Here is a 24732-nt window from a genome sequence, read left to right as displayed (position 1 = left end):
TTTATCATTTGGGCTTTGCAGACCCTTGAGCTCTGCTTCCACTACATTGCACTGTGCAGCAAACAATACAGAGCAGTAACACACCACCTCCAACTCCATATTTCATGACCACCGCACAGCATGTGTATATTTGGGGCAGTATGAGATACAAACGCCATCACTCCGCTGCCAGCCAGGTATTTTAGATTGGTTTTATGCTTGGGCAGACGTACATTAGGCAGAAATGAGTTCTCCATCTTATGCTTCACATATAAACACGAGACAACTTACTATGAATTTTTCTTTTCTATAAAAAGATACGCTGGCTATTTGTCTGTGTAGTCTTTATTTTCTACTTGGTAATAGATGGACAGACTGCAGGGAGTTACTCTATTGTTACTTTGCCTGACACAGATTAAACCAGAGCTATTTTTAGAGGATGTTCTAATAAGTACCGGTTTCTGCAGCATCAGCTCTCTTGCTCTTTCTTTAATTATATCACTCTAGTTCTCTGCTTCAGAAACCCCGTCCAGCCTCTGTAGTGTTAATATTTTTCCTCATGGCCCAACACTAGTAGTTCCTGCAGTTTCAGGAATTTATCAACACCACACTATTGTCTTTTTGCTCCTTTCTCTTCTTTATGGCCACTTTCATCCCATTTCTCTGCTGGCTGTGATCCTGTCCCCAGATGAAAAGTGGGAGAATGAACCTGCTGTTCATGAGACTGCTGTGATTCCCCATTTAAGATCTTTGAACGTGACTTCCATCTTCACACACTTAACACCCACCATAAGTAAAGCTTAATGACTTCTGCAGTTGCATTAATACACCTCCCAGGTTGGTGTGTGTCGAGTTTTCAGAATAACGCACAGGATCGGCATAGGAGGTATAATCCTAGCGCAGCATGTGATTAACAACTGTTATCACTGCTATGAAAACAGGAACTTTGGTGAGTAATTATCGAGCTAATGGAGACACTGGGTGTCTCAGCAGGCAAAGATAAAGTGCTATGCTGGTGCTTTGGAACTTAATGCCCGCCTCAAAGCTCCGCACAGACCTGCTGCTCTGCCACCCCCGACCCCAAATAACGCCTGGTCATCCAGCCTGGGCTCTGCTAATTAGCTGTGGTTAGTTATGGACCCCCAGTAGCTCACTAACACCAGGAATGGAGGCTCCTCCTCAGCCTAAAGCTCAGGTACAATTCATATTGTGCTCAGCCTTTGCTGTCTCCATCTCTCAGAGTCATCCCAAGCTGGAGCCCTTACCCCAAACCCTTCAGTTCCAGCCCATTCCCATGAAGATTCAGCAGTTTGTATCAGTTCAAGTCCAGCCCAGCACTCAGGCTGGTGTTAATCACAAGTCTCTTCCTGGGCTGAGCCGTGTGGACACAAACCCGCAGACACTCGTAGCAATGACCCCCGAGCCACATTCCCCACGTGCTGTGGTTTAGGAAGGGGCATCCCTGGGCACCTGGGGCTCTGCTTTAGGTCATTACAATATAACTTAATCACATAAAAATGCAACACATTGAAGCACAAGGAAAAGGGAAAACTAGAATAAGACACACACACAAACAACTCCAGAGGAAAAGAGTCTCTAGGTTAGGGGAAAAACATAGTAGAAAAAAACCAAAATCAATAATTGCCATGTCAGTATGACCCTTTCTGTAGGAATGAATGTTCAGTGACCTTCATGTCACTTACCAATGTATGTGCACTGTCTCTGTCACCAATTCAATGTTCAAAAGCTTGAAATCTTGGGTTTTTTCCCCCCCTTTAAGTCCTAAGAGAAGGAGAACAGATTGAGCTGCTCCTTACCCCGACCACGGCACATAATTTATCAAAAATAATGACTCCTTTTTCCTTACAACCGCTTTGACGGTTCTCTATATCATGCCACAGCTAACACAAAAAGAGACCATTTTTAAAAACAGCATTGATGAGATTCGCACCAAGACGCAAAAATCAAAGCCTAAATCAAACCAAAATCACCACATTATGTAACTTTTTATTGGCAGTGACAGTGAGGACACAGTGGTGGTGGTTTTTTGGTTTGGGTTTTTTGGGGGGAGTTGAAGGGGGTTGAGGGCAGGGGGTTATTTTGCATGCAGTTATTGCTTCAGTCAGGTTCATTCATTTTCTTGTGCCTCTAAGAGCCACTTCCATGATGGTTTGTTCTGGAGTTGGGGGGTAAAACCAAATGATTGCATTTGCATTTCTTGCACATCAAGGAAGCATCTCATTGCAAAGACAAAAACCTCCGTCCGCCTCTCCTGGACTCACACCAGCATAACAAGCATCACATCCCACCCAGATTCTTCAAAGCTAATACAGATGCCTGCCAAACATCTTGAGATCAGCCCGTGCTATTCCCTACAACGTCGACAGCTAAAAATACTCCAGCAGCAAGCTTTAGTTTTTGCTGTAAAGCTAAAGGAAAAATATTCCATCTCCTCTTGCCTTTTTTTAAATAACAGCGTCAAAAGAGAGATGTCCCAGGATCCAGGTGCTCGCTGCATGTGAAGTGTTGACATAAAACTCTCCTGGCCCTACCTGTGCTGAGCTGGAGGAGGATGCGACCTGGTGCGGCTGTCAATGAGCAGCTGTCTTCTACAGATCATTTTAATTGTTTCATTACAAATGAAACACCGAATCCTCTTTCATTAGTGAAATCAGACACTAAACAGGTCATTCTCCATCACGGGGAGCCCTGTAAAGGGCACAAATCCCAAGCAGACTGCTCATTGAAAGTTGGATGTAGAGCCTTGTGTTTTTTTGGCTGTTGTGTTCACACCTTAACGTGTGTTTATCACCAGCTTAATTTGGTTTTGGCTCATTTTAAGTTTTCTGATTTTTGCCACTAAGAAAAACCAGCTATTGCCATTGGGAGTTATCAAAAAGAAATTAAAAACCACTGAATTAGTTCAAAATAACAAGTATCTTAGACTTTTTCCCCAGAATCCTGCTATGGGACAGGGAATGCCAACGGCTGGACGGGCTTCTGAACCCACCACCCTCACCCAGCGCCCCGGGCAAGCGTCAATTAACCCCTTTGCTCCGCGTTCCGCACCCTTGCGAGGGATTATAATGCAGCCTCTTTTCTTGGAGAATTTGAAATCTGGAGGTGAGAAGAATCACGTAAGAGCATTGAGTTCTGACGGGTCAATCTGTCATCCAGCCCGCTATTAGCGGTGAAAGCGGAGAGCACAGCAGAATGTGCTGGTTTTCCCTCCTGACCCACTTCTGGAGAGCTGTTTCTGATGCCGCTATCGCTCCAGGTGTCTCTGCAGCATTTCAGCCTTTCTAATGCTTGACCTGACCACCCTGCTTTCCACTGCTGCAATTATACTAATAAAGAACAAAAAGGCTCAAGCAATCTAGCTATCTTTTACCTTCTCCTGAGCTTGTAGGACGATTAAATGAGAAGAACAAACACAAGGAGCTGCTCTGCTCACTTGTGATTTTCTGCACTTGTGTTCCCATCAGATCAGTGTGTCCAGGCTCCTCCCCATAAAATGTACAACCTGTTCAATAAAATCAACTCAGTCTCTAGACTCCAGCTGTACATTCACCACCCACAGTTTACAGGATCTCCAGCATGACAAACTGGACAATTTACACCTGTTCTCTTTGTGTAACGCTCTGATACCTCTGAACTTTGTAGATGCTCTCCAGCATCACGATGGAAGGCGTTGGCTCCGGCTCCAGGGAACGGGGCTGTGCTGGGGTCACCGCTTCAAAAAGCGGCCCCAGAAGAGAGTTCCCTGACCACAGGGACCTTCTTCCAGCCCGGGAGAGGAATAATAAACTGTTTTCACATTTTTCAGTAATATTCAAACCAGACATGAATTTTCAGTAGTAATTTCTTAATGGAAATTGGAGGTATTTTATTTACTAGAGAGACACATTTTTATCTGCTTGCTTATTATAACTTTTAAACCCACCAGCCCCAGCTGGACATCACAGTGTCATCTGCCAAGACAGTAATACTGTGATCTCCCATGTTCCCTAATTGGGGAGGTACAGTTATCCTTATTAACCTCATTATTTTGCTTGGGAGGGATTTCATCTGCATCCCTTTTCTTATGAGACTATGGCATAGAACATTGCATCCCTTAGTCTCAATTCAGCTGCTGCAAACTAACTTAGAGTTTCTAGCAATCAAGAAGTATCTTTTTCCCCTCCATTTTAACTCGCTGCCTTGATTTCTATCAGATTCCTCTAGGAATTGTTTGCATTCCCACCGCTCTACTGGCCCGCAGGGATTATTCCATTATACCTCAGAAGCCAAGGGGAAGAATCAGTTGAATGGGGAGTCCTATAAAAGAAGTGCCCTGTGCTTCAAAATCGGTTCAACGTGATCGCACCTTGACCGCACCATTGGAAACCCCTCGCACCAAACCTGTCCATAGTAGAGGGAATACGACAAAACCAAAGTGGTTTCTTGGCCACCAGACCCAGCCCATTAGTGGGAGCGGTGCTTTTGTTCCCTGGGTTCTCCTGAGCCATTCATCACGGTGCCTCTGGACCGCAGCGATGTCGCAAACCGTCCTCGGCTGCCAAACCGCGAGAAACCTCATTATAAATGAAACGGAGCTCGCAGAACAAGATAGCACACAAATACAAAAAGCAAGGTGGGAAGAAATCAGATCCTAAAAATCACCAATTCTTCTTGTCTAATATCTTCCTCTATTTATTTCCTTTGGAAGACATTTTCTGCCAAAAAGTAATAATGAAAACAAATACACATCCCAGCCCAGATGCATCAGTTCTGTTTCTCTAAGAGATTTCTTGGGTGAATCTCAAAAATAAATAATTGCATATACATTATTGTGCTATAATGACTCTGCAGAACAGAGCTTCCCTTCTCATTCACTGCGTTTTCTTGGGTTTGATATCCTGCAGTCTGACCAAGCAGTTAAAGACAAAGCCGCGTAACGTCTGCTACTGCAATACTCCCAGCCACCTCCTCTCCCTGCAGCGCCGGGATCATTTCAGCAACCGAACCACACTGATCTGGAGACTTCCAGGACCTGTGAGCTTCATTAGAAGCTGCCACGTGACAACAGAACAGTATGATCCTCATTTTACAGGTGGAAGCAAAGGGACACTTGCCACATCCATATAGTAAGTTCTTAAGTATATTAGAATTTAATTCGCTTCTGAGCTGGACCACAAAGACGTGTCAGGAACATTTTATGCTGGACATGGCGGGGAAGATGGGGTGGGCCTCTCTGAACACTCATGCAAGAGATTCCTATGGATGACGCTTTTATGTACCTTAAGTACACACATGCAATAAATACCATGACACCCCCAAAGATGGAGACACCCAGTCCCGGCCATTCCTTCTGCCTTAAACCTGCACATCTCTGGAAAAGAAAAGGCAAAAGACTCCGGTCCAGATGCAACATCTTAAAGAACAAAATAGCTACAGTTGTGTGGAATGGGGTGGCAGTTTGAAAGACATCTGTTTTTTTGAATATAAAAAGGATCTTTATTTCTCCTTTAAAGTGCCCATAAAACCTTAAGGATCCATGAGAGGCTAGAATAAATGCAATAGACCTTTCCATAGTGTGCGCAGAAGGATTTTTTTTAAAGTGCATTTTTAATTATTAAAGTCATGAAAGCAGCATATTTATCACTGCAGCAGCAGCCTCTCACCACAAGGATGTTTTTGGGGATGCAGCAAAGGGCCATTTTAGGCACAACCTAATTTTCCTGTGTGATGGAGACGAGTCCTTTCCGTGGGAGGAAGGAAATTCCACCAGCACATCAGCTCATTATTTTGTGCAATTTAAAAGGGTTTCCTGAAGGGTGAGTCGGGGCAGTAAAGGACCCATGCAGTTGGTTACCATACAATGAGAAGTAGAACAACTTGGTTGCCCCTTCCAAGTGTAGAAAGTCATTTCAACAGCTCTCCAACATTCAGCCACCAATTTTAATGAAACGTGGGGGGCAGAATCATCGAACCAATGGGACAATACAAGACAACCCTCCAACCCTCATTCCTATAGGAAATCTCCCTGCCCAGCAGCCTTGCAGGTCTGGGCACCACTGGTTTTGTCATCCCACAACAGCTCATCTACCTCAGCAGCGGAGAACATGTAGTGAAGAGAAAAGTCAACAGATAATAATTTAAGAATCAGTAGAAAGTCTAACCTCTTATTCAATAAATCTAAAGCAAACACCGCCCAGCACAGCCCGATCACCTGCACCAGCAAGACCAAAGCCAGCACAGGAATCCTCATCTTTGCTGTATGGATATTGTATATCCTTGTGTGGGTGGGCCCTTAAGCCCCTTGGTTCCTCTCACTATAAAAGAAAGATAATAGTTTTCATCCCCAGGCAGTACAGTGAGTATGATTTAGCTGAACTCTACAAGTTGTTCCCATCTGCTGATAACATAGGGCAGCTGAGCGTCCAAAAGCAGCTGGATCTGCCCAAGGAAACCCAGGGAATCCATGGCAGAGGAGCTAGAAATTAAAAGTTGATTAACAAAAATCACACAGACTTCCCAAACAGACAAGAAATAAAAGATTTAAACACTATTCCCTGAAATGCAAATCGTTCCTGGGCAGATAAAATGATAAGGAGGGGGTGTGTATTCAAAGCCCAGAACACTGAAGACAGTAAAGCACATCCCTGCTCAAAAACGAAAATGCTTTCTGAAAAGGTTTGGGTGAACTCATTTGTGGATAACATAAGTTACAGCTTCCAAATGAATTCGGCATAAATATTTTACGTGGCACTACAATGAGCTTTGTGTGGAGAGCCTAGAAAATGGGGGGGGTTTATTTGCCATCATCCTGGAAGAATCAATGTTAATCGATCGGCTTCTGCAGGTGAAGCGGCCGGGCTGATACCTGGCGCTGATAGAGTCACCGCTGGGGTTTTAGTTGAGCTGTTAACATGTGGAAATGGAAATGGCTTTTTTTGGTTGCAGAAGTAGCAAACAGCGGTCACTTTCTTCATATCATCCAAGGGAAAACATGTACAATTCTGTAGAACTTTAAGTGCTGGAGAAGCTTTTGAAGTAACTGGGGACTTGATCTGAAACACAGCTGGGAAATCTCAGGACCATAAGGAACGAGGCCATGTGCTTTTATTTATTTCATAGGATGTTGTTTATCCAAGAGGCCCTTAAAGCCTCAGCCAAGATCCAATTCTCCCGTAGCTCCATGTTCTCCCATAGCTCAGGTCGCCCTCCCGTTGTGTGTGTTACAGCAACGCCCAGAGATGTGATCAGTTGTGCTTTGTACAGGCTTCAAGCGACAAACCCCTGTCCCCAGGACATTAGATTCTAAATGACAGAGATGAGAAGAGGGCGAGAACTTCGGTTAGCCAACTTCAGCACCTGGAGAACCAAAGCATTCGGATCTGCCACTTGTTCCATCCAAATACAACCACACCAGGCCTGCTAAAATTGAGAGTTACTGCCTCTGCAACTTACACATAAATTCATAAATCACCTGCTTCAAAAATAACAGCTCAGCTGTTTGATATGGGCCCAGAGGTTGGGAGAGTCACTAAGAAGAGATCAAGTGATGCCCGAGGTCGTCTCCCCTAACACGGTATCACACACACCTATGGACCAGGGACAAATCCCTTGTTCTACCATCGAGTCAGAGCCACATCAGTGACAAAACCAGGGCAAACCAACAGGAGCCCTTCAATTCTCACCCTCTTGTATCTCCTAGAACACACTTGCCTCTGAGCCTCATTAAATATAATTGCTTAAAGAGGGACGGCTATTTTTACATTTCAGTGTGTCTTGGCAAGCATCTAAGCAAAGAAACATGAACAAAAGGAACCTGTCTTCAGCTGATCACAATGCCATGTTTAAGGAACATAAACGTTTAATTTGATGGCAATGCCTGTCTTGGAGTCCAAAAAACTGCGGTTCAACACGGGAAAGCACAGACCACGTTGGCAGGAGTGGAGGTGGAATCCAGGTGTGTCAAGAGGAGCGCAACAAGCAGAAAGCTCACGAGTAGAAAGGCTGCGACTCCGCTGAGTGGGATGCGATTTGTCATGCTCGAATGCATTGTTTTCATACGGGAACAACAGAATGTTTCAAGGGTGTTTTTTTTTTTCCTTCCAACAGGACAAAAGATGAGATTCACCACAGACCATGATTCCGAACCAGGAGCTGCAGCTAAACTCATTATATGGCTATTGCTTCAAATAATAAGAATTTCTTCTGCACTTCTTGTCACTTTTCCACCTGTTCATTACCTGGCTAAAAGGATTATGGTTATTCCAACAAAGGCTTCAGAAAAAGTGAGGAGTGAATAAGTACTGGCAGGCCCTGAGCTGGGCACACGGCTCACCTGTCCTGTACACGGGTCCGAACCACCACAGTGGATGAGGCACCAGACACCGGTCCCGTGCAGTAATTGCTAAACTCTGCATTACGCTGTCAGATGAGGTGATCGTGTAGTTCATCCTGGCCCTAAAAACCCCAGACTCCCACAGACTCTGTGGCATCATTTCCCAAGATATATGTGCTAAAATCAGGAAAAACAGGTGTTTGAGACAAGTTTGCCCTCAAGGCAGGCTAATTTCGGAAACTGTAGCTACTTACTATGGAAACATTTTGGTCTGGAAATCTTAGGAGATTCCAAACGTCTTACATATTTTGTTGCTGTATGGGCAAGAAATACAGACTTGTCCTTTCAATTTTCTCAGCCGATGTAACAAACGACAGAGAATGGCAAGAGCTGTGGCGGGGAGGCAGTTCAAATTCTGCAGCGGTTTTGGAAATACTGGGGTTCTTGTCACGCCCCAGTTAGAGATTCGGGTCTACTCATGTCCCAGCTAAACCATCTTTACCAAGGTACACATATGCATTCCACACTTCATTTGAATTGTCTCCCCTAACAGCAACAAAACAAAAGAAATAAATAAACCCAAACCAAACACAAAATAGAAACCACCTCAATGACAAGCTCGCTTCCCTGGCAACAACCTCATTTCCTTCTCCTCTCATTTATTAAAAACTTTTTTTTTTTTTAATTGCAGCACCACAATTAAAAGGAAAATAAAAGACTTTATTTTCCTCTGCTGCTCACAGGGTTACTTGTCTGCATAGGCAAAGAGCCTTTAGATATTGTAATTAACGGCACCAAGCGCTCCTTCAGCACTCAACTAGTCACAGCAGCTCTTGCAGCAGCTCCCTGGGCTCCAGCCGCCCTCTAAACTAAAGCACATAAGGATGGTACCAATAAACCATAAACTTGTGCTCTGCACTGCAGGGGTGAAGCTGCGTTATCCAGCAGCTCGGAACACGGTGGTGCCCACAGAGACCCCGACCATCGCTCAGTCCGCAGGGAGCTCAGCTCATGTCTAGGACACCAGTTCGGAACCGGCCGGTCTCTCAATTAAACCAATTCTGCTTTCTGCCTGTGAAGTGAACAAGTTTGCTAAGCTGAAATCAAAGGAGAATTAACATGGAGCATCCAGAAGAAATTCTCATCCACAACATACCTCTTTCATTCTCTGTGTCTGCCTCATTACGGGAGCTTCAATGAAATCTTTTCAAGAGCGCACAGCACAAAAACAATGAAGTGATTGCAGTTTGTAAGGAAGTGGGATGCAATTAGCATATGAACATAAAAATGTTTCTGCCGTCTCCATTAGCTGTGTGTTGTCTGTAGCTTTTTAGATTCCTACCTCTTTTTTCCAATTCTGTTCCCATTCCCACCCCTCAACCAAAGCCCAAGGTTCAAATAATCAACAGCAGGAAAATGGTTGAAAATACATGAACATCACACAGACATATGAATGCGCTCCTGGTGATGCAATCCTAGTCAAAGCAATAATGAGGACATTCCAACCTCCGCTCTGAGTACACAGAGCTCAGTATTCCTCAAGATATTATCTTCTTCACATATTTAGGATTTCTAAAGCAGTATTATCCCCAAGTTCCTGATGTACCCATAAGCAGGTTACATGGGAGCTGTTCTGAAGATAAAACCAGTTGGTGCCCTGTGATTTAACACCATCAAAACTGGTGCTCGGAAACCCCAGAGCACTGAGTGCGGTCCAGGTAACAGCCAGAATGGGGCAAGGGGAATAAATATGTCACTCCAGAGCACTAGAAATGCTGACAACAGGAAGAGACCCGTAGTTCGCCACAGGGCTGAACGCAGCTATTTCTTCTGAAACCTGTTGAAGACAACAGCATTTGGATTTTCACGCCCTGGGACGGGTGACCTGATGCAGTGGGACCGATCACAGGGTCCTCTCCTGGGAAGAGGCTTTGAGACTGGGTGACGGGGGGTGCACCAGGTGCCAGGACATCATTTCATGTCCAGGTGCTTCACACAGCACCTGGACCACCCGTCTTGATAGTCTTGTGTCCCAACACCAGCAGAAACACCTGCCAACCTTTCATTTACTGTCAATAACTGCTTACTTCAGGCAAAGGAAATAACCCCTTGCAGCCATCCAGGAGGCTTCAAATAAGGACTTGCACCGTTAAAACTACATAAGCTGAAACTAAAGAAACAACTCCAGTAGTTAGTACCAGCAGCCAACTAATACAGCTCTTACAAAGGTGAATAGAGTTTCTCCCGCTGTCTAAAGGCTGCACAGACAATCTACCTTAATGAAGAGGCACTGGGAAGCAATTCAAAGCCCACGCAGCCCTGAAGTGGCAGCGCTGGGCAAGCGGCCCCAGCCCGGGTGTGCTGGCTTGTGAGCTCCGAAATATTCCTGCTCTCAGCAGCCCCTCGGCTCCTGTTTCCTGACCCTTCCTGCTGCTCCTGGTTCTCTTCTGCTCCTGCACTTTCACAGCTGGTTCATGGAAGGGGTTCCCCTCTGCCCCCGTCATAGCCACAGGGAAGGTTATTTCTGCCTTAAGCTGTGATACACATCTGAGAGAAAGTTAATAAATATTTAAAGGCCTAAATGCTCAGAGGTGCAAGCAATCAAGTCTTTTGCAAATGTCACAGAACAGGGTAGTCTATGCAGATCCCTGAACACCCAATGGTGTGGGCAGACCTTGCTTTTGCTAACACAAAGAACATTAACTGCAATGGGAAAGTGTCTCACATAGACCGAGCTCCCAGCCAAAACAAAGCAATTGTGTCTCACAGGCCTTTTGGCCAATTCAGCTACCACTGTTAATTATAACAGAGCAACTCGAAAGAATCCAGTTCCAGGACATACCAGGCAAGCGTCTGTCCCAACTACCTTGCAAACTAAGTATACAAAAAGGGCGACATTGCTCCATTTTGCTTTGTTAGCAAAGTGACTGCCCAGAGTCATACAGAGCCTGTACCTGTTTTGTGCTTCAATCACAGTATTTCACATACACACATTGAAAGAGATTTGATAACACACCACCTACCACACCTACCGCTGAAGTTCTGACTACTGAATATTGTTCTGTATCTCCCACCATGCATTACGTTGTGCAATCCACGCATGTTCAAAAGCATTTCTAGCTCTGCAGAAAGAGTAGTGGGGAGTCAAGAGGTATCGCTCCTTCCATCCATCACAGAATTGAAACAGCACATCCCCAAAACTGCACAAAAATGCTGGGTGTGGCCTTTACTTTATTTGAACTTGTCATGTGGAAGAACAGAGGAATCAATTCTAATATGGAAAACCATAGACACTGCAAAGGACGATGGTGATTGTACAAACATAAAAGACAGAAATTGCAGTTATTCAGTGAACAAGCAAAAAAGGAAAATCTGTGAGCTGGCAGGTGAGCTCTCCTGTGCTGCTGCGTTTGCCAAGAACACAGAATCCCAGAGTGTCAGGGGTTGGAGGGCCCTGGAAAGCTCACCCAGTGCAATCCCCCCATGGAGCAGGAACACCCAGATGAGGTTACACAGGAAGGTGTCCAGGCGGGTTGGAATGTCTGCAGAGAAGGAGCCGTTTTCAATGCAACATCCTAAAAGGTGCTGTCAGCTGGGTGAAGACAAGATAGAAATAACATGGGGAAAGTGGGCAAAATTCCTTTCCCTCTTGTTTGCATCTTAGGCCACGTGCAGAACCGCTGCTGACATTAAGAGATTCATTGTTTCTAATCTGTATGTCCTGGGGCTTTTGAAATGGAAGACTTCTAAATTACTGATGATTAATTGCACTATTTGTATTCCTGGTAAATCTAAAGTGAAGATTTACTTACTGAGTTTTTAAATGAAGAGAACAAGGGTTGCAACCTCTTTTTCTCCCCCTCCCCTCCACCTAACTTATGCATGCCGTTTATTTTAATTATTTAAACACATTTCAAGCACACACTAAACAACAGTGTTCTCAGTAAGTGACATAAGTGCTCAGACACCACTGATGGTGTTGGCCCCCCCGCCTGTCCTGACTGCAACCCAAGAAGCCCTACTAGGAAGATACAATTTGAGTAGATATATTGCAATTTACCTGGATTTCCATGAGCTGCCCCTATGTAGAACTGAGCCGTCATTACCTCCCTCCCCAAAATCAACTGCACAATTTGCCATAATGTTTCTTCCGAGAACAACACAACAAACACCCCTTGCTGTTCATTAGTGGTGTTTCTGGTTTCACGAGGCTTCTGTTCCATATTTGTTTTCTGAGTACACTTTTGGAAATAAGCCAGCGCTATTTGCTTCTTGGGCAGAGAATATGGAATTACCGTAAACTATATTGAAAAATTAGATTCATTCACCGCTGTGATAATTGATCTCCCAATCTGTCTCGGAGAATTAGCAGCTGGTAAGAAAATAAAATGCAATTTAAGTTTTTATTTATTTAAAAAAAAAACAACCCACTTTAATCCAGGCACAACAGCAAATAAGGGGAAGAGGAGGGAGCAAGTTTCTTATTTGCCAGTCCTAATATTAAATACTGATAAGAAAACAAAGCAAGAGATGATTGTACAGGTATCTGAGGAATTCACAGTGCACTGGCATTAAGCACCATATGCGCTGCAGGTGCATTTTGTACTCTTGCAGATAATTACACACAATTGTAGCTCAGCCCTACAAAAAAAGGATTATGGATAAGGACTTAGGTGGAGTCAAGTCTCTTTATTGGGCTGTCACCTGGGGGTGACTCTGTTAGAAGAGCCGGTATTGAGATCATCAAACAAATTCCACAAGTGACTCCAGGAATTCAAGTCTATAAAAGCCCACCAAATTCAGCAGCAAGTTTTGACTGCGTTCAGCTCAGGCCAAAGAGAAAAGAATCAGACCCAAAACCTCACGCCCATGGCTGTTATTCTCATTAAGCCTCTTCTATGTCAGTCTGTGCTCAGGTCACATCACACGTTACACACCGAGCCAGGATTTGATTTTACATTGAGATTAGCTGCAGGGAAATGCATTTTTATCAGCTGGGAGTAGGAGGCAAGAACTCCATAATTCACAATAACCCAATAATTTACAAAGTGATCAGCCAACCAGTGTTTTCAGGTGGTTGAAAAATCTCATGCTGTCATCAGGAATAAAGTAAGAATGATACTGCTCTTCCCTGGCTAAAGTGGAGCATCACGAGCGATGGAATGGACACGATGTCATTAGAAACCCCAGATAATGGTGCAAGGTTGATGGGAAGATCCTGGCTGGAGCCGGCTCAGTCTGGCAGCCCCATTTGAAAGCAACAGAAACACAATAAGCTCTTAATATTGTCATCCCTTGACCATGCAATATGGCTCATCTTTTACATTATTTCCCTCCATCCCTCATGGGAATGAGTAGCAGTGAGATTCGGAAGATCCGGCACTTAAAGGAGGTTTCAGAAACACAGTTCTCCAATTTCTCCCATCAGGGGAGAAAACAAAAGGTCTGACCCTTACATTCAGTTCGATAAGTTTCAATAAGACTGAAATGATTTCTCCAGTAATTCATGAATATTGGAGGAGTATAATTAACCCCTCTTGTACTAGAGGCTTTGATACATCACAAAAAAAATTATTAGCTGGAATGGCTGTCTCTTCTAATTACAACTGTAAATAGTATCACAGAACTAAAATGAGCCCAGAGAACCCCAACTCGCCAGCAGTGTCATTAAAATTAAACTTTTTCTAACAGCACAGTTGGGGTTAATCAGTCTCACAATTCAAAAATCACCATTTCATCTGTTTCAGTGAATTCACACCAAGTACCAGTGGGGGATAACAAGAGGTGCTCACATGGTTTATAACCCATCTACAAGCACCCAGGCGGGCCAAGAGTATTTCTCTTTACTATTCTTCATCGCCAGAAGCTAAACTGCCATTTTACCTGCATGATCACCCCTTTCTGGCTACAGTATTGTTACTGTAGTTCAGTAGGTTAAGATCATTTCTATTATTATTCCCACTATTTCTGATTTGCATGCTAATCATATCTGGGAGTTCAAATCTCAATTAGGAGCCCACACAGCCAAGAGACACACAATTCATTGTGAGGTTGTAAATGTGTTAATGTACTTAGACTCACAATGAAGAGTAACTCATCATATGACAATATATTTTTTTATTATTAATTTTGTGTCACTGAAAGGCTTTGTAGCAGTTGGTTAAGTTAAAGCACACTACTTGACAAGTTGACTGCTTTTTATTGTTGTTATAGATTTGATATTTCACAGAATCCCAGAGTGTCAGGGGTTGAAGGGCCCTGGAAAGCTCATCCAGTGCAATCCCCCCATGGAGCAGGAACACCCAGCTGAGGTTACACAGGAAGGTGTCCAGGCGGGTTGGAATGTCTGCAGAGAAGGAGACTCCACAACCCCCCTGGGCAGCCTGGGCCAGGCTCTGCCACCCTCACCATGAACAAGTTTCTTCTCAAATTTAAGTGGAACCTCCTGTGTTCCAGTTTGAACCCATTGCCCCTTGTCCTGTCACTGGTTGTCACTGAGAAGAGCCTGGCTCCATCCTCCTGACACTCCCCCTTTCCATCTTGATCCCCAGGAATGAGTCCCCCCTCAGTCTCCTCTTGTCCAGCTCCAGAGCCCCAGCTCCCTCAGCCTTTCCTCACACGGGAGATGCTCCACTCCCTCCAGCATCTTGGTGGCTGCGCTGGACTCTCTCCAGCAGTTCCCTGTCCTGCTGGAACTGAGGGGCCACAACTGGACACAACATTGCAGGTGTGGTCTCCCCAGGGCAGAGCAGAGGGGCAGGAGAACCTCTCTGACCCACTGACCACCCTCCCTCTAATCCACCCCAGGTCTCTGATGGCAGCACAGCTTCCAGTGTCAGCCACTCCTCCCAGCTTGGTGTCATCAGCAAACTTGCTGACAGTCACTCTATTCCCTCATCCAAAACACTGATGAATATATTGAATAATATAGGCCCCAGTACTGACCCTTGAGGCACTGCACTCAGTCGCACAAAGATGCCAAGGGCCTTACAGTAAGGCCTTCTCTTTTATAAAATCACACAAATCTGGGTTATATACTAATGAGTTGCCAAGTGCGAATACACATATTTATCACAGGAAGCTATGCCCCAAAACATCCCAGGTTACCTCTTGGAACTTATTCATAAGCTCTGCCATAGAGAGAATAGTTTAATGGTGCAAGGAATATGTATATAAAAAGCTGTATACATTCTGCTTTCCTGGTGACAGAGGTGTTACGGTCTATCAAGTCAGTAAATTAATTTAGCCTATGTAGAAGAGGAGGACAGAAGTGAAGGAGAATTCCCCTTGTGGAACTCAGTATCCAGGCACCAAGCTCCTCTTTTCTTATCTCCTACCCCTGTACAGCTCCCAAGTGTACAGGGGTACAGAAGGCTCTGGGAAGCACAGGACAGCAGCTCTTCTCATTCAAGTCTCAATGGTCATGTAGTTTTTCTTCCCTGCATACCTGGTTCCCACCCCAACATAATTAAATGCATGGACTTCTCCACCGCAAAAAGACCACAGATATCCAATTTCTCCCTGCTGTTTCACCATCAGAACACATACTTTCCTCCTCACGCTCCAAGCCACACAGGGATTATCTCTATCTGCCTTGGATCTTTATTTTGGAGATGATTCAGTTCCTTCAGCTATTTCTCACTATCATCTCCAGAGCACATTTGGGTGCCAAGAACCCTCAAACAGCTCTGTCAGAAGTGGTGCTTGAATGGAGCCAGAAGGAATATCTGTGGATTGCAATCTAAATCACAGATGACACAAGGACCAAGAGGGTGGGGCTGCATTTTCACTTGTCTTGGACATCATCTCCCAGGACCCCCTCTCAGACCTATTCTCACCCTGTTCAGACACCGGGAATTTGAGCAGGGAGCATCCCTGACAATCTCTGGCTTTGCATAACGAAAATACCATTTACTTGAGCGGTGTGGGAGGGAATCGCGTTAGGAAACCAGATAATCCAGAAACTAGTGCTAATAAATTATTGACTTCCCCACAGTCCTTCCAGTGCCGGCTGATGGTTCCCGGTAATCACTTTGCTCCCATAATCACAGAGTCCAGCTGTGTCTCTTCGAAGAGCTCATTTATGGCAGAGATAATGTGATATTTTAGCAATGTCAGCTTTTACGCAAGATATAAAAATCCTCCAATTTATTGCCCCTTGCTCCCAGCGCACACAAAAAAAGGAAAGAAACCCGTAGAAGTCTCTCATTCACATTTAGGTGAACATGACTCCTCTCTCCTGTCCTCCCTGCATCTGTATTAAGTTCTCTGCCAAGCATGGAGGAACCACGTGCCCTTTCTGCTCCATTAGAACCCTTTAACTCTGGTGACACGCAGCTAAAATATAGATGTAGAAGGCAGAATCCTGCCTAAGAGCTGAGAAATGTGTGATTTCACCAACCCCCTCTTTGTCATAAAACTGGATCCATGATTCTGAGCACAACTGGTCAGATGTACCTGGTACCAATGACACAACGGCAGCTGGAGTTGACACACCACGCGGCTTTAATTCAGTTTGAGCACAGTGGTGTTTGGAAGCGCTGGTTCCAAGATGCACCCGGGTGATATTCAGGGCGATTATCCAAGCTGCACTCCACCTCAGCACATGAATTCAAGCAGCAGTCACCTCTAATTGCACCGCAGACTGCAACTTGTTGGGACCTGCAATCCCTCCTGCGCTGCATTTCCGAACACCTGGCACACGTGTTGATCCAAGGAGCGCTTCCAGACAAATATCTGATACTAATTAAAAAGATGAACAAGCCAGACCTTCAGCTCTATAAATCAACGCCCCCTGCTACTGCTGTACAGTCAGTTTACAGCAGCTGAGTATCTATTCCTCACTATGGCCAGTTTGAATCCCAGACAGACCTGCTCCCTGTTATTAGCACTGCTGGTGGAGCACAGACTGAGCGCTCCTCGGGCTAGTGGCACTAGTCCCACATTGGTGGCACTTGGAAAGCCCTCGTATAACTTGGGAAAGCCAGGAAAGGCTTTTTAAAGCACCAGAGGTTCAGAGAGCAGCTGATTTAGGACAAGAGAGACTTGTATATCAGTGCTTTTGATAAATAAACATGCCTAAATAATCAAAACTGGGCCCTTTTGCCCTTAAGAGCTCAACATTTTCTAGAGTAGTGAGAAAAGTTTCTAGAAATGATGGTAATAGGGAAAGGAGGGGCAGGGAAGACTTGTGTGGTTAGGAGGGGAAGGAGAGAAGAAGAATATCTTCTTTTCTTCTTCTTTAACCGAAGCAGGTTTGAGTGTTAAACTAAAACACTGCAGGGACCCCAGCGGGATCAGCTCCTCTCAAAGGTTCATATTTCACGGCTGATCTTTCAAAGGTTACTGCAGCACATTTGCTATGAGATAGAATAACTTTGTCCTTCAGACTAAAATAACAGAGCTGAGCATCTTTTCATTCAAACAAGAACAGAATTTATAGGATAAAGGGTAAGTGGGCACGGATGTGTGCATTGGAGGAGAAGCAGGATACAAAGCTCACAGAACATCACAAGGAGCACAGGAGCTATTCTGTGCCCCGGAGGGACAAACCCAGGTCCCGGGTGTTGTTTAACCCGCTGGGCTGAAGGGACACAAAAAAACACAGCAGGGAAAGCAGTAACTGGTTATGGGACACTAACTACACCACCATTCGGGGAAAGGGGCTTCAAAGTACAGTACGTGCAAGACAAGCTGGAAGAGGAAGAGCTGATCTACCAAAGGCCTCAAATCACTCCATCCCAGTGAGAACAGCAGGGGAGAAATCAATAACCCGAGCAAGAAACTGTAATAACAACTGACATTTATACAGCATCAGATACCCAGGTGTCCCCAAACACTTGACAGATATTACAAGCTGAACTGATTTACAAGCAGGGGATCCGGCTCCTCGCAGAACATCGATTCCCACACGAAGGTGAAGAACTCCTGTGGATTCTGCAGCAACCTTCACCCATCACTCCATTGCAGGGGCGAGCGTCCGGATGCTCTGACCTTCCACATCTTGCACAATTTAGCAGAGAAATTTCCTCCACTATGGACAAGACTTTTCACATTTGGGAAAGCAAATGTTTGTTTCGTATAGCTGGACAGAAAGCATCCAAGCATTGTGAGGACAGACTCACAAGCACCTTCACGGTGCTCTGCTCACCTTGTAATCTCCTCAGCCGTTCATATCAGAATCCAACTTACACATCGCTCTGCTTTATATTAGACAGGAATATTTCAAGCAGCCCCTAGCCACGGGTTTGCCTTGGGCACAGATGCTCAGCAGAGGCAACCACACCATTCTGAACAGGGATTTTCCTTGTCTTTGTCCCAACCTTGCATTTCTTCTACAAAAAGGAAAAATGAAAGTGGGAGAGGACATAAGACTGACATTCAAAGGCCCAGTCTACAGAAAAAAAATGAGTGCCTTGTAGCTAACAAGGAAAGCACAGGTCTGATGGCACCAACAGCTCTAAGATCCCAGACGCTCGTTAGGTCTGAGATGCTCAGACTTATCGCAGCCTCCGCCAATTGAGCCGCTGCTGCTGCAGCAGGCGATGACTCGGCTACGCTGGAGTCCAGACGTGTCCAGCGATAACAACAAGGCACTAGAAACCTTCCACTGCTTTGGAGGGGGACTTGAATTTAATAACTAACACCAAAACTCTACATTTCCACCCTTCCTCCATATCTGTGAGCTGAAATGCAACCGTTCGCTTCTAATAACAATGTAAACATATGGAGGGTTTTTTTAATTATTATTAATAAAAAATTCCCTGAATATTTCATGTGTTTTTCATCTTGTGTTTTCCTCCTCGGGGCATCCTACCCACACGTAACGTGCGTGGGAGGAAGCGAATGGAGCCAGCGCGGGGAGCTGGCTGGGCTGTGAATGCGGCAGAATCACCCTCTGCACTCGGAGCAGCACAAACCGCCTCGTGCCACACGGAGCCCGGGAAAAACACACGGCTGCAACTCCTCACTGCTGCTCCTTTCCCTCTTTGCGATCCCCCCTGTTTCTCCTCCTCCCTGCCCTTGCACTGCACAGTTGTAGTGTAAGTCAGCACACCGCCGCTGGTTCCAGCTGCTGCCAGCTGTGCAATGAGTCCTTTCAAGTCACCTGTCAACTTATTTCTGCAGAGGCGACTTCTTCTAGAGATTGCCGATTTTCAAATTAAATATGCAAGAAAGGTGGGAAGCTCTGTGTGGGGAGAGCGAAAGAAAAGCAAACCCGGCAGACATCCAAACTTTTAAAGGGCTTCCTGAATTCCCACTTCGCATGTCTCCCCCAGCACATCAATGCTGCTGATCAGCGCTGCCACGCTGGGATGTGTGACAATTCCTCCGCTATTTCCATCAGCCCTGGGAGAAGAGCGGAGGATGGATTTGCATGCAACTGCTGCAAAGTTTTTCAGCTCGCTACAGCTTTCAAACCACAAAAAAAGCAGCTCAATGGGAGGTTGTTGAGACTGATGTGACAGAAAACACTCCTCCTTTCAGGCAATAGATACGTTTGCAGGCCTTGGGTAGTCCCAAATAAAGAGAAAATTTGTTCTAAAACCTTCAATAATACTTCTTCCAGAATCAGTTTCAAAGCATTAAAGTAATCCATTTGGATTTCCAGCTGCAATTAGAAATTTGCAGTAAACCAAGACACTGGGAAAAACCATGAGAAAACAGGACCAGGAAAATCCTGTTACCAAGAGCATCATCTACAAGGGTTTGCATGCAGCCCCTGCAAAGCCCGGATGATATCAGAGCGAAACCTCAGCTAAACCTGCTGCCGTTATTCTGATCACCCCTAATGTTCTCGCTATACTTGAGCTCCTCGGGTACAAACAAGCTCGGACTGAGTTTTCTAGTATCATAAACAAATAATCGTTGGACAAAATTAAAATCTCGCTGGTATTTGTTCAGCATTGTAGAAGTGACTTCATCAGGCCTAACAAGCATAATTAGTTCCACTGAGCAGCTTTTCAGCTGTACATGAGAACACCAGGGCTTGGTTAAACACCTATTGAGACATTATTTTCCAACTCAGATTTTTTGGCTGCGCAGGCTGGATGACTCAAGAGGCTTTTCTCAATCCACCAGTCACACAGCAGCAGCCCCTGTGCCCCAAAGAGCACACACAACGGTTTTTGGCAGCCCCGGTACCCGGAGCAGGGTCGTGGTGAGGCAACATGCTCTCCTTGTATGAAAAGCTCTGAAGACTATGTAGAAAAAACAACATGGAACCAGATGAGGAGCCGCATAAAGGAGCTTTGGTGGCAGTTGTCATGCAGACAGCCTTGTCCTGAGTGCGAACGAGCTCCAGCAATGCACCAGCCTCCCTTGTTCTCCAGCACCCAGCCTGCGTCCCCCCAGCATCAGGCATCCCTTGCAGACAGTTTTGCATCTTGTTTCAAAGAGAACTGAAAACACGTTACAAACAAACCTCCTGCCAAACTCCGTAGTCTGTGGCACATCCACCCTTGGCAGAGGGTTAGGGTGCAGTCTCCAACAGTTGTGATCAAGCATATTTTGACTGTGCCACATCTATGATGATTATTCAGTTTCTGGTACCCAAAGACAGTGGTCATACATGCACAAAGGGATTACGAACCCAACAACCCCCACAAACATCCCAGGAACATAACACATCCAGATGATGGGAGCTCCTCTGAAGCTCAGTTAGCACCAGCTACTCATGGTAAAAGGGCAAAGCTACACACTTTCCTGTCCATTTTATTCATCTCTCCATGCAAAAAAGACATTAGAAACATCTTTGGTGCATCTGCTTGCACCCCACGCACTGTGCTTGGAGTATGATAGAGACATTGCACCAAGCATTGATGAATCTGAAGCACTCAAATCTCTTCAAGGCTCAAAGACTTTGCAAGGCTTCAATAGAAAGTTTAATAGCCCAGAGTAACCCTTTAAAACGAGGCTGCTGTGTGAACTGCAGGAACCACAGCAATCCTTAAAATTCTGAAGGGCTACCGACAACATCACTGTTTTAACAGCACAAGTGACCTTGTCACAGCACATCCCCACTCATCTCATGTTGATGGAGCCAGAGGAAGACAAAAGACACCTCACTTGCCAAACATGTGCTCCAACAACCCTTTCTCCAACGCTTTTCCACTTATCACACTATGAGAAATCCTTTCATACAAACCGAGATGGTTTTCAGGCAGTAACATTAAAATGATGACCTATTCTGAATAAGCCCAAGCAAAATCTAAATTTAGATTCAAACCTAGGCTTCTCCAATACCTTCAGGCACTTCAGTGCCAGTTCTGTCTTGCCCTCATATTGTTTTTACATCTAAGCAGTCGCTCCTCTGCCGTATTTCTCAACTTACACTCACAGTGAAAGGTGCAGGTTTAAGGCATTAGTTTTATTGCCTCTAGAAACACATTACTACATTGCTGAGTTAATACCAAGCACAAAGAAAACAGAAATGGTTATGTGCAAGACTCCTGCCACAAAGTTTGAACCTGCTGGAATGGCAACCGAGCAGCCCACTGTGTAAAGCACAGGGAAATGAGAATCAGCTGCCTAGGTACAAAAAACTAATTAAACTCCCATCCATCTTAATACTAAGCTCCTTAAGGTAGGAAATTTCATTTGCTATTGAACTATGTAACGTGTTCAGATAGTATGGATGTTTACTGCAGCAGAACTTCACCAGAAGCTGCCACACAAGCACCTTTTGTTCCACAACTGTATTCACACCTTGTTCAGTTGTACCCTCAAAAAAGGCACGTGTTCCCTGCACAAAAGATCAGAACTAGAATCTTTACACGGGCTCTAACTTAATATCTTTCCTTCCTTTTCTTTGTTTTTTAAGCTTTTCTAGCTCCACGCCAGATTTCTTTCCTGCAAACACCCAATTTAGATTGCATCAGGAGGAGCTAAGCAAGAAAAAGTGCTTCACTGTCTTGTCAGCAGATTACAGAAAGCCTTCTCATTCAAGTTTACCCAGTTGGAAACACAAGTAATTGATGTGAACTTGAAAAATATATGATTTGGAAGAGGGGGGTGGGGGAAGCTTGCCACCAGCATTGCTGTTCCACCCAGCCTGCACCTCAGTCAGTCACACAGGGCTGCTTAATCGGTACCTCTATTATCACCTCTCCTTGCTGCATTTACTTTGGGCACAAGAGCCACGGGGAGGGAAGCCAAAATGAGAACAAGGTGTAAATATGCACATGGTGCTGCGGTTTCTTATTTGTCACTGGTTTCTGAAAATGAAGCTGCAGTGAAGGGAAAACAAAATATTCAGTTAGGAGAGTGGCTGGTGTGGGGAGGAATGAGGTACATGGAACAAGAAGCCCCAGCACGGGGCTCTTGACATTCCCTCCACACCTCCCAGGTCAAAATTCGATTGCAAGCCACAGCAGTAAACTTGAGCCCATTTGCTCAAGACATACAAGTGTCTGAATAAGCGGGTTAACATCCTGACATTTTCTTCATGCAGTCTTCCACCATCTTATAAAAAACTTAATTACCCTGTGCAACTGCTATTTCTTGTACCAGAAAAACAACCTATATACAGCCCTGCTCAATTATGCAGTGTTACAGGAGTGTAAAGCCAATCATTCAAAAATATCATTTGAAGCTGTTATTATTTATATTGTGGCAGAGACCCCAGGTGAGCTCATAGTCCAAACTTAACAGGTGTTGCACATATTTCCTTTCAATTAAATACTGGAATAGGCAGACCAGCCCAAGGCTAGAGGGAGCCAAATTAGGAAATTGCATGAGAAATACAAATAAAACGTATCACAGATTCATTCGGGGGGGTTCGCAGGAACTTGGCTGGTCCTCTGGGCAGCTCTCTCTGTTATTAAGGAATAAGACCCTCTCAAAGTGACATTTTCTGTTGACACCATGGCTGGCCATGTCTTTTCTTAAAGGTGGAGGAACAAATCTGGGACCTCCACCACCATCTTGGATGAGTCCTCACAGGGTTCTAAGGAATCACCGCTGCCCTCCTGCTTGGTTTTTGCCTTTGTCTTTTTTTTTTTTTTGTGGCTGACTTCTTGTTCCACACAAAACCAACGGCACCCAGGACACCAGCACCAAGCAGCTGCTTGCTTACTAACAGCCCAAGTGTGGGCTGGCACCTCTTACAAACACTGTCAAACAGAACGATTTGTTGCTCATCTGGAAGGCTCCCAAGGAAGCCTCCTCGACTGAAACACAATTTCTCCCCCTTTACCTTCCACAGAGGAAGAAAACAAAACAAACCAACTTCCACAGACACCTTCCCATTTATTGTCACCTCCTCTAGCAGTGTGCACTGGGGACCGTTGTGAACAATTACATGAATCAGGAGCAATTTCCTACGTTTGCTACCCAGATTCAACTATTGGCCACTGCACAGGGGGGCTAAAAGGGAACGTTAGTCTGTTCTGGTATTGGCATCTCCCTTGGGAAGGCTGTCAGTGTTAATAAGATTCTGTAACGAGCATACAGGTCTTTAAAGCAGGCTTGACTAGTGATCGCAAGGAACGCCAGTCATCTTGAGCTCAGATTTAACTCCCTCCCACACACAGCTTTTGTCAGCTTGCTGTTTACAGCTTAGAATTATTGACATCATAAATGTTGAATCATGAGGCTGAAATTAAAAGAAAGGGTTCCTGCTTTTCCTGTGGCTCCCTCCTTTGTTGCATACTCCCCTCTCCCCCAGCTTTGGTTGTGTACCTCATTCAGTTTATGTGACACATTTAAGTCTCAGAAGGACGAAAGCTATGGCAACAGGAGTTGTGCATCTAATCCCTGAAGCAGAGTGCTAAAAACGTACCATGCAGCATCACATTTCCTATTCACAAGACTGTTCATGTTTTCATTCATGTTAAACTCAGGAGACAAGTTACAGAAATCCTGTATAAGGGGAAAAACTCTGCAGCAGATACCACATGGGGCAGGGCACCTGGTTTATAGCACTGAAGCAGCTTCATGTAGGCAGGTGGAAATGGGGCTCACACCTAGAAGTGGGACATCAGCCTGGAATCATAACAAGAAATGGTACAGCTGATAAAAGTGTCTGGGAATTACCAGGGACTTGCTCATACTGTATTTTTGCTCTAGGTCACTACTTCTACAAAAGTAGAAAGGTTGACAATTCAGTATCATGTACCTGAACAACACTATAAGCTTGGTTTGCTTCAGCTGCTCACACATTCAAGTCACCATCTGACCCAGCACCCCCAGACAATTTTGCATTTTTTGGAGAGCCCTTTGCTCTCTTTGCACTTCGATAAGTAGCACATACCCACCTGTCCTGTCTTCGCAAACCAGGGCAGCTCTCCCTTCCCCAGGTGAGCGCTGCCCCTGTGCAGATGAGCAGCCAGAGAAAACCCACCAAGGGCAGCCAGCTGGACCCAGCAAAAAACTATGAGCTAGACAAGTGTAGAAATACCTGGACTCTACACACATTTTTT

This window comes from Streptopelia decaocto (genome assembly GCF_964273445.1).
Source record: "Streptopelia decaocto genome assembly, chromosome: 23".
NCBI lineage: Eukaryota > Metazoa > Chordata > Aves > Columbiformes > Columbidae > Streptopelia > Streptopelia decaocto.
Note: the sequence above shows the minus strand (reverse complement) of the source record.